This window comes from Crinia signifera, chromosome 3, assembly GCF_055691185.1.
Source record: "Crinia signifera chromosome 3, ASM5569118v1, whole genome shotgun sequence".
Taxonomy (NCBI): domain Eukaryota; kingdom Metazoa; phylum Chordata; class Amphibia; order Anura; family Myobatrachidae; genus Crinia; species Crinia signifera.
This window is the reverse complement of record NC_139219.1, coordinates 116,416,317-116,426,830: the sequence shown is the minus strand read 5'-3', so window position 1 is coordinate 116,426,830 and position 10,514 is coordinate 116,416,317. Positions and strand designations below refer to the sequence as shown.

Genomic DNA, 10,514 nt, shown 5'->3' with positions numbered 1-10,514 from the left:
CAATGGTGGTAGGTAGCTAGTGCTATGATGTGAGACTGATTGCATAAAGGGCAATTGTGTAAAGGACCAGGTATCTGTGATGTGCAATTTTTTAGTGAAGAATAAAAAATACTGCTGACAATTTGATGTACTACAATACTTTATTAGTGACCAGATTGTGTTCAAAACCTCTCTTAGAGACCGCATTAAATTATTGTTTATATAGAGACATTTGACCAAAGTTTTCATCGCATCAACTACAGCACTGAGTCTTCCCAGGAGGTCTCCCATCCCAGTACTAATCCAGCCCAGCACTGCTTAGCTTCCAAGATCGGACGGAGTTGGGCGTATGCCAGAATAGTGGTATGGCTGTAGATGCGTGAGTAGGTCAGGTCTGAAGGTGTCCAAATCCATGGTTCATAAGAGAGGCCATGCTAAAGTGCTTGTGCTTATTTGCATAATAATTTAATAAATTAGGTGGTGAAGGTGGTAGGGAAGATAAATACGACCTTATAAAAACGGGGCAATTTCATAACTTTCATTAAAACCATCTGGATGCATTGTTTTGAGCTCAAAGATCCAGAACATCTCTCTTTGTGAAAGTTTGTTCGCCAGGTCCCCTCCTCGTGGGCCCAGTTTGACGTGTTCTATCGCCTTAAACGTGAGTCCTTCAGGGTTGGCATCATGATGGGTTAGAAAATGTTTGTAAATCGCGTGACTGTCCAGTTTATTTTTTATGTTTCTGCTGTGTTCTTGTATGCGCAGTTTTAGCATTCGTTTAGTTTTCCCGACGTATTTAAGGTGACAAGGGCATTCCAACAGGTAGATCACTGAGGATGTGTTGCAATTTGTGAAGTCTTTGATTAGGTACTCTTTACTACTGTCTGAGTTGGTGAAATTTTTTCTGTTTGGGTGCACGTGCTTACAAATGTTGCATTTTCCACATTTGTAAGCTCCCTTGCATTTCGGTCCAATCGGATTGTGATTCTGTTTTGATGTAAGGAGACTGGGTGCTAGGATATCCTTTAGGTTTCTGGATTTTTTGAAGATGAGTTCAGGGCGCTGAGGGAGTATTTCTTTTAGTACTGGATCCATTAACAAGATGTTCCAGTGTTCATTCAGAGATTTCCTTATTATCGGCTCATGTTGGCTGAAGGTAGTAATGAAGGCTGTAGAGTTCTTCTTCTCCTCCTTAACTTTATACTGGAGAAGTTCTTCTCTATTGGTATTCTGGATCCTGTCTGTAGCTTGTTGTAGGATATTCGAGGGGTACTCTTTTTCTTCGAACCTTTTTCTGTAGACTTCTAGCTGTTTGTCACACTCCTCCTTTTTGCTGCAATTCCTCTTTATCCTGTGGAACTGCGAGTAGGGTATGTTTTCTTTCCATTTTCTTTGGTGGTTACTTTTGAAGTGTAGATAGCTGTTAGTGTCTACTGTTTTCACATAGTTCAGTGTGTTGATAGTCTTGTTGTCCCCTTGTAGTATGAGGTCCAAGAATTCTATCTGTTTCTGATTGATGTTAGATGTGAATTTGAGGTTCATCTGATTGTTTCCTATATGTCTCAGAAATTCATTGAACAGCTCTTCCGTGCCTTCCCAAATGATTAAAATGTCATCAATGTACCGCTTATAAAATTTAATATTATTTCTAAAAGCATGATCCGTGTAAATAAAACGTTTTTCCCAGCTTCCCATAAAAAGATTTGCAAAGCTTGGGGCAAAGGTGGTCCCCATAGCTGTCCCGCATTTTTGTAAAAAGAAGTTGTCTAAAAATTTAAAATAATTATGACTTAAAATAAATTTCATTGCATCACATATAAAGGTTTTATGACCCGGGTCCAGCATGGTATCATCTTCCAGAAATTCTTTGCATGCACTTATTCCCATCTCGTGTTCAATGCATGTGTAGAGGGATTGGACGTCAATAGTTGCCCAATAAAAGTTGTCGTCCCATTTAAAATCCTTTAAAAGATTTAAAACTGTAGTAGTGTCCTTTAAAAAAGCTGGTAGTTCTTTTACATATTTACTAAGGAAGATGTCCACGTATTCAGACAGTCCGGATGTGAGCGAGTCAATTCCTGCCACAATTGGGCGGCCCGGTGGGTTGATCAGAGTCTTATGGATCTTGGGCAGGAAATAAAAAATGGGGATGGTGGGGTTTGTTTTCATGAGGAACTGGTACTCTTCTTTGGAAATGACATTGTTCCGGAGGCCCTGCAACAGTAAGGTGCGTAGATCATCGGTGAACAGTTCCGTGGGGTCCTTTTTAAGTGCCTCGTAGGATAATCTATCCCCCAGCAGTCTGTTAGCTTCTTTTTCATAATTTACTCTGTCCATAATGACAAGCCCACCTCCCTTGTCAGCCTGTTTCAGGACCAACTCCTTGTTGTCCTTTAGGTTTTTCAATGCTTCCCTCTCCTTATTCGATAGATTCTTTTGTGTTATGGGTTGTGCTTCATTTTCACATAGGTCTTTCTTCACTAGATCAAAAAAGATGTTTAAATGATTGCCCTTTGATTCGATCGGGTAGTACTTAGAAGTGGGTTTTAGCCCTGACTTTGATCTGTTTTCGTAGTTACTTATTGCCGCATTTTCTTTTCTTGCGAAGTGTCTTTTGAGTGTCAGTTTCCTGACAAATTTATTCAAGTCAATATATGTCTCAAATTTATTCATTCCACCTGTTGGTGCAAAACTGAGCCCTTTGTTGAGTAGTGTGATTTCCGCCGTTGTCAGTTCATGTTCAGATAGGTTGAAGATGCCTTTGGGTGGTACGGTCACTGAAGATTTCTTTTCTTGTGGTCTCTTCCTCCTTCCGCTCCGTTTTCCTCTTCTTCTGTGTACCTTCTCTTGAGTGGTGATGCATGTTTGACGTTCTCTTTCAGGTTTGTTCTCAGATTTTCTTTGACTCTTGTGGCTGTGTCCGATGATAAAAAATTCTCCTGTTCACCTGTAGACTTCAGTCTTTGAAGGGGTGTATACCTGTTCTGCAGTCTGATGTTGGGTGTTTGTGGTGATCCATAGTTTCGGTTATGGAATCTTGATGGTTTGTTGTAGTTAGTCTGATTGTTTCTTCTTGTGTCGATTCTTGGTTGTCGGGTGTTGTCCGTGAATCTACTCCAGTTTTTTACTTTTCCCAGGTCATAGTCATTCTTGTCTCTTGCAAATTTTTTCTCTTTATTCCTTATTACCTCCTCCTCCATTCGTTCTATCTTTTTCTTAAGAACTACTTCATTCTCCTTAAAGTTCACCTTGTCCTTAAAGGTATTTAAATTCGTTTCTTTAGATTTGATCTCTTCCTCTAGTGTCTGTAGTGTTTTCCGTTTCTCCTCTACCAATAGCTTCATCAGGTTAAGTGAGCATGTGTGTAGAATGGCATCCCATTTCCCAATGAATGCAGTGTCCATATTCCCAAATGTGGGTTGTTTTGTGATCCTTAAACCTCTGGGTATCCTGTTAACAGAGATATATTGTTCCAATCCCTTGATATCCCACCAGGTTTTCATTTCTTTTGCTAATATTTTCTCCATATCCCAAAATTTGTCATCTAGGTCATTCGTATTTTCAGTTTCCACTATGGGTTTTGTTTCGTTGAATATTCTCTGGCACCAATCATTTCTTTTGTTGGTGCGTTCGTTTATTCCGAACATATTAAGTTAGTGAGTCCGTTCACCAGGCAGCCACGCAAAAAGATACCAGAAAGTTTATACAAAATGAATGTGTGGCGCCACCTGTGCGTCCCTAACTAACGTAAATTATGTAGGCAATGTCCCCCTACTTATTATATGGGGTGTCAGCCAATCCTCAAAGTCCAAGTAATGGTGAGTTACTTAAAAGAAGAAATGTGTTCAATAGATGAAGATGCGGCGACTATTGCTCTTAAAAGGTAAAATAAACAGTAATGTAGCCTGCCCTAATCAGAGCGTGGTATACCAATGTTTAAAAATAGACCTAGAACCTTTATGATTAAATTAATGGGTGTGATTAGTAATTAATTGAAGGTAATCACTAAATGTGAGTAAAAAATTTTTTTACATTTATTAATACAGTATAAAAAGAACAATGATGCAGTAAAAAAAAAAAAAAAAGGGGGGGGGGGGATCCGTAAAAACAAAGCAATTTCTATCCTAAATGGACTATTCAAGAATACAATGAAGAGACAAATCTAAAAAATATAAAAAATATCAAGGTGCAAAAAAAATAAGTAAGGTGCTTATCTTTTAAATGAGGCAGGAGGGCTAGAGTGTCCCAACGCGTTTCGTCCTTCTGACTTTATCAAGGGATGCAAGTAGACTGAGACCTGATCTGTATTTATACTAGTGTAGCTCCTGCTTCCATTATGACATCACTTCCTGTCATCTTAAATTAATTTATATCAATCACGGTTTCCAGACCTAGTATATAGGGGGAAGGCAGCTCATGCTGTAGAACGCTAATATCGCTACTTAATTATGCGTAAAACTGGTTAAAAAACATATTACAAACTCATATACAGTTAATAACATTATGTGTGCGGTACTTCCGCCACACATCCGGTGTCCGTTCCGGGCTATTGCGCATGCGTGCGCGTTTCTGTCCTTCTCTTCTAATAGCCGGTTTTCCAGGCTAGCAAGGAATCTTTCAAACACCCGATTTTGCGCTACTGCGCATGCGCCCGCTTCTTCGTGTATGTCAATTCAGACCCTCTAGTGCTCCGACTGCAGTCTGCATCAGGGAGTGGTGTAGTTCTTCCCCTTTGTTTTCTTATAGCGGCGGCCATTTTTCCGAAGACTGTGGTTCTTTTTAAGAGTTTATAAGTTGCGGTGGCCATTTTACATGGGATTTTCTCGTTTGGCAATATGAAATACAGAAAAAGAACACGTAAATAGACTTATAAATACAGACTATTAATTTTTACAATTTTTACAACGAAAGCTGCTGCACTTCGTTTTTTTAGGAGATGATTAGATATTTGGTGGCAGAGTTAGATTTACACATAACCAATGAATGAATCACCAAAACTGTATCAGTGTTGACATAATAGAGTGGTTCGTGCAATTAAGTGACAGGTGTAATAGTAACCAGTGTGTATTTATTTGAATAACCATATATTCTATAATTATTACAATGGTGGTAGGTAGCTAGTGCTATGATGTGAGACTGATTGCATAAAGGGCAATTGTGTAAAGGACCAGGTATCTGTGATGTGCAATTTTTTAGTGAAGAATAAAAAATACTGCTGACAATTTGATGTACTACAATACTTTATTAGTGACCAGATTGTGTTCAAAACCTCTCTTAGAGACCGCATTAAATTATTGTTTATATAGAGACATTTGACCAAAGTTTTCATCGCATCAACTACAGCACTGAGTCTTCCCAGGAGGTCTCCCATCCCAGTACTAATCCAGCCCAGCACTGCTTAGCTTCCAAGATCGGACGGAGTTGGGCGTATGCCAGAATAGTGGTATGGCTGTAGATGCGTGAGTAGGTCAGGTCTGAAGGTGTCCAAATCCATGGTTCATAAGAGAGGCCATGCTAAAGTGCTTGTGCTTATTTGCATAATAATTTAATAAATTAGGTGGTGAAGGTGGTAGGGAAGATAAATACGACCTTATAAAAACGGGGCAATTTCATAACTTTCATTAAAACCATCTGGATGCATTGTTTTGAGCTCAAAGATCCAGAACATCTCTCTTTGTGAAAGTTTGTTCGCCAGGTCCCCTCCTCGTGGGCCCAGTTTGACGTGTTCTATCGCCTTAAACGTGAGTCCTTCAGGGTTGGCATCATGATGGGTTAGAAAATGTTTGTAAATCGCGTGACTGTCCAGTTTATTTTTTATGTTTCTGCTGTGTTCTTGTATGCGCAGTTTTAGCATTCGTTTAGTTTTCCCGACGTATTTAAGGTGACAAGGGCATTCCAACAGGTAGATCACTGAGGATGTGTTGCAATTTGTGAAGTCTTTGATTAGGTACTCTTTACTACTGTCTGAGTTGGTGAAATTTTTTCTGTTTGGGTGCACGTGCTTACAAATGTTGCATTTTCCACATTTGTAAGCTCCCTTGCATTTCGGTCCAATCGGATTGTGATTCTGTTTTGATGTAAGGAGACTGGGTGCTAGGATATCCTTTAGGTTTCTGGATTTTTTGAAGATAACCCATCATGATGCCAACCCTGAAGGACTCACGTTTAAGGCGATAGAACACGTCAAACTGGGCCCACGAGGAGGGGACCTGGCGAACAAACTTTCACAAAGAGAGATGTTCTGGATCTTTGAGCTCAAAACAATGCATCCAGATGGTTTTAATGAAAGTTATGAAATTGCCCCGTTTTTATAAGGTCGTATTTATCTTCCCTACCACCTTCACCACCTAATTTATTAAATTATTATGCAAATAAGCACAAGCACTTTAGCATGGCCTCTCTTATGAACCATGGATTTGGACACCTTCAGACCTGACCTACTCACGCATCTACAGCCATACCACTATTCTGGCATACGCCCAACTCCGTCCGATCTTGGAAGCTAAGCAGTGCTGGGCTGGATTAGTACTGGGATGGGAGACCTCCTGGGAAGACTCAGTGCTGTAGTTGATGCGATGAAAACTTTGGTCAAATGTCTCTATATAAACAATAATTTAATGCGGTCTCTAAGAGAGGTTTTGAACACAATCTGGTCACTAATAAAGTATTGTAGTACATCAAATTGTCAGCAGTATTTTTTATTCTTCACTAAAAAATTGCACATCACAGATACCTGGTCCTTTACACAATTGCCCTTTATGCAATCAGTCTCACATCATAGCACTAGCTACCTACCACCATTGTAATAATTATAGAATATATGGTTATTCAAATAAATACACACTGGTTACTATTACACCTGTCACTTAATTGCACGAACCACTCTATTATGTCAACACTGATACAGTTTTGGTGATTCATTCATTGGTTATGTGTAAATCTAACTCTGCCACCAAATATCTAATCATCTCCTAAAAAAACAAAGTGCAGCAGCTTTCGTTGTAAAAATTGTAAAAATTAATAGTCTGTATTTATAAGTCTATTTACGTGTTCTTTTTCTGTATTTCATATTGCCAAACGAGAAAATCCCATGTAAAATGGCCACCGCAACTTATAAACTCTTAAAAAGAACCACAGTCTTCGGAAAAATGGCCGCCGCTATAAGAAAACAAAGGGGAAGAACTACACCACTCCCTGATGCAGACTGCAGTCGGAGCACTAGAGGGTCTGAATTGACATACACGAAGAAGCGGGCGCATGCGCAGTAGCGCAAAATCGGGTGTTTGAAAGATTCCTTGCTAGCCTGGAAAACCGGCTATTAGAAGAGAAGGACAGAAACGCGCACGCATGCGCAATAGCCCGGAACGGACACCGGATGTGTGGCGGAAGTACCGCACACATAATGTTATTAACTGTATATGAGTTTGTAATATGTTTTTTAACCAGTTTTACGCATAATTAAGTAGCGATATTAGCGTTCTACAGCATGAGCTGCCTTCCCCCTATATACTAGGTCTGGAAACCGTGATTGATATAAATTAATTTAAGATGACAGGAAGTGATGTCATAATGGAAGCAGGAGCTACACTAGTATAAATACAGATCAGGTCTCAGTCTACTTGCATCCCTTGATAAAGTCAGAAGGACGAAACGCGTTGGGACACTCTAGCCCTCCTGCCTCATTTAAAAGATAAGCACCTTACTTATTTTTTTTGCACCTTGATATTTTTTATATTTTTTAGATTTGTCTCTTCATTGTATTCTTGAATAGTCCATTTAGGATAGAAATTGCTTTGTTTTTACGGATCCCCCCCCCCCCCCTTTTTTTTTTTTTTTTACTGCATCATTGTTCTTTTTATACTGTATTAATAAATGTAAAAAATTTTTTTACTCACATTTAGTGATTACCTTCAATTAATTACTAATCACACCCATTAATTTAATCATAAAGGTTCTAGGTCTATTTTTAAACATTGGTATACCACGCTCTGATTAGGGCAGGCTACATTACTGTTTATTTTACCTTTTAAGAGCAATAGTCGCCGCATCTTCATCTATTGAACACACATATATATATATATATATATATATATATATATAGATAGATAGATAAATAAATATAAATTCTTCCAGTGCCTCACCACAAATAGCTTGTTTTTAACCTGGGTGCTCTACTGCGTGCGCTGGGTACTGTGCTGGGTACTGTGCTGCTAGCTGCTGCCGCCTGCCGCTGCCGCCCATCGGATCCAGCCCAGCAGCAATCCTGCGCGCTGCTGGGATGGCTGGATCACGTGGGCAGAGCCAGAGCAGGAAGCCTGCCTCTGTCTGGACCGCGGGAGAAGCTGCGTGCGCGCGCGCATGCGCACCAGACCTCCCGCGGCCATTTTGACTGTGGAACACTATGAGGCCCGCGGCCATCTTTAAACAGGGCAAAATGCACGGAGATGCCGCGGCCGGCCCTGTTAAGGAGGCAGGGCGGCCCTTTACCCTAAAAATATGCCGGCCCACCGGGAAACAGCCCGGTTTCCCGGTGGGCCAATCCGCCCCTGGGCCTCACTCAGGCCAAGTTCAATTGCGTAGTCAGGGGGTCACACACAACATATCCTTCCTGATTTCTTCAGTATTTCTCAGATATGTGAATACAAAGCGTACAAGCTCATTGTGTCAAATGTAACAATTTATTCATATGACAAGAAAAACCAATAGATAAAAATAGACAACCTGGTACCGTGTCTGGCCTTTTAACAAAAAGGCTTGTCTGTGAGCATTAGAGGGTCATATGTACACCCTGGTATGCCTCCGTTAACTCCTTACAAAAAGTCCCAAGGTTTATAGTTCCAGAACACTTTGTAGCAGGAGACTCCACAACCACAGACACGTTTCGACCTTTAGGTCTTCCTCAGGGTATTTGGAGGGGATGCAGTAAGAATCCCGTTGGTCGGCATCCCAGCGGTCAAAATCCTGACGCCGGAATTCCGACCACCAAAATCCTGACAGTTTCTCCCTCTATGGGTGTCCACCACACCCATAGAGGGAGAATAAATTATTGTGCCGAGTGTAGTGAGGCCCCGGGCCTGCTGTGTGGCAAGCGCAGCGAGCCAGCAAGGGGGCATCCATGTCCCCCCCTTGTCGGGATTTCGGCGGTCGGGATTCCGGCGTCGGGATTCCAGCCACCGGGATTTAGTACCTATCCCGTATGGAGTGTCTTGTAACTTTTGAGGTATTTATACCTAAGCAGGATTAGTCTTGCCCTGCCTATTCCTGTTTGTCATCAGGTCAAACAACAAAGTCTTATTTAATATATAATTCCATTTAGAATTCCTGAATCACATTTTCTTATTCACATGTAGAATTATTCTCCCAATTAATTTTTCATTCAAATAGGTGGTATACAAATATTAGAAATCTGAGATGCTTAGAGATAGGAACCGAAAGTATCACTATTTCTGGCCAGTGGAACGCACTGTATATCCTTTACAAACGGTTATATACCTGCGATCCCCAGATTATCCCTCCAAGTACGCATCATAAATGAGTATATTTTACATTAATATTGGGTGTCCCGTCCGGTCCCCTCAATGTTCTCATACGGGGCCAGAACGGAATATAGCGCTACCTATTCTTTGAGATGCACCCTTACTTCTGGGTGCATTACTTCTGTCCCGAGACTCATATTGAGAGTGATGACGCCGCATGCGCATTTTTGCGTTCCACGATCCCTCTAGCTGGATTTCAATGTATGCTATACAATAAGTTCCCACACAGGTCCCTATTATAAATAATTCGGTACTTGTGTACTATCACGGCTCCCATCTCATCCCATCTCATTGCATACCATAAGGCTTAAGATTGTATGCAATGAGATGAGATGTGCTGCGATGGGACCCGATCTTATACAATTTAAAATTGTATACCATTGTATATGGCATACGATGAGATGAGATGAGATTTTAAATTGTATAAGCACACTAATGGGTGCTTTCAAGGTCAATTGGCCCCCCTATAAGATTTTTAATTGTATAAGCACCCTAATGGGTGCTTACAATGTTAAATGCACCCCCACGCCACCCCCACTATCAACGCCAACCCGAAGCGTGGCGAGCGCAGCGAGCCCGCGAGGGGCGGCGGTACGCGTCCTCCGACCTTTTCATACCCCCACTATCCATATTGGTGTGGAGTTGATTTTATATAGTGTGGCGAGCGCAGCGAGCCGCCAAGCCCGAAGCGTGGCGAGCGGACGCGTAATACATGTAAAGTATTACGCGTCCCCTCGCGAGGCTCGCTGCGCTCGCCACGCTTCAGGCTCGGTGGCTCGCTGCGCTCGCCACACTATATGAAATCAAATCCACGCCGACATGGATAGTGGGGGTATGAAAAGGTCGGAGGATGCGTACCGCCGCCCCTCGCGGGCTCGCTGTGCTCGCCACGCTTTGGGTTGGCGTTGATAGTGGGGGTGGCGTGGGGGTGCATTTAACATTGTAAGCACCCATTAGGGTGCTTATACAATTAAAAATCTTATAGGGGGCCAATTGACC

The 10,514-nt window shown here is 41.4% G+C and overlaps 1 protein-coding gene and 3 pseudogenes across 3 annotated transcripts in view; 2 read left to right on the top strand and 2 right to left on the bottom strand.

Moving 5' to 3' along the window:
• Nucleotides 1–10,514, top strand: part of KMO (kynurenine 3-monooxygenase) — a 744,737-nt gene that overhangs the window by 93,129 nt on the left and 641,094 nt on the right. The gene's annotated exons all lie outside the window — the stretch shown is intronic.
• Nucleotides 234–356, bottom strand: LOC146066033 (5S ribosomal RNA; annotated as a pseudogene).
• On the bottom strand, nt 5,314–5,436 carry LOC146066032 (5S ribosomal RNA; annotated as a pseudogene).
• LOC146066031 (5S ribosomal RNA) lies at nt 6,427–6,549 on the top strand (annotated as a pseudogene).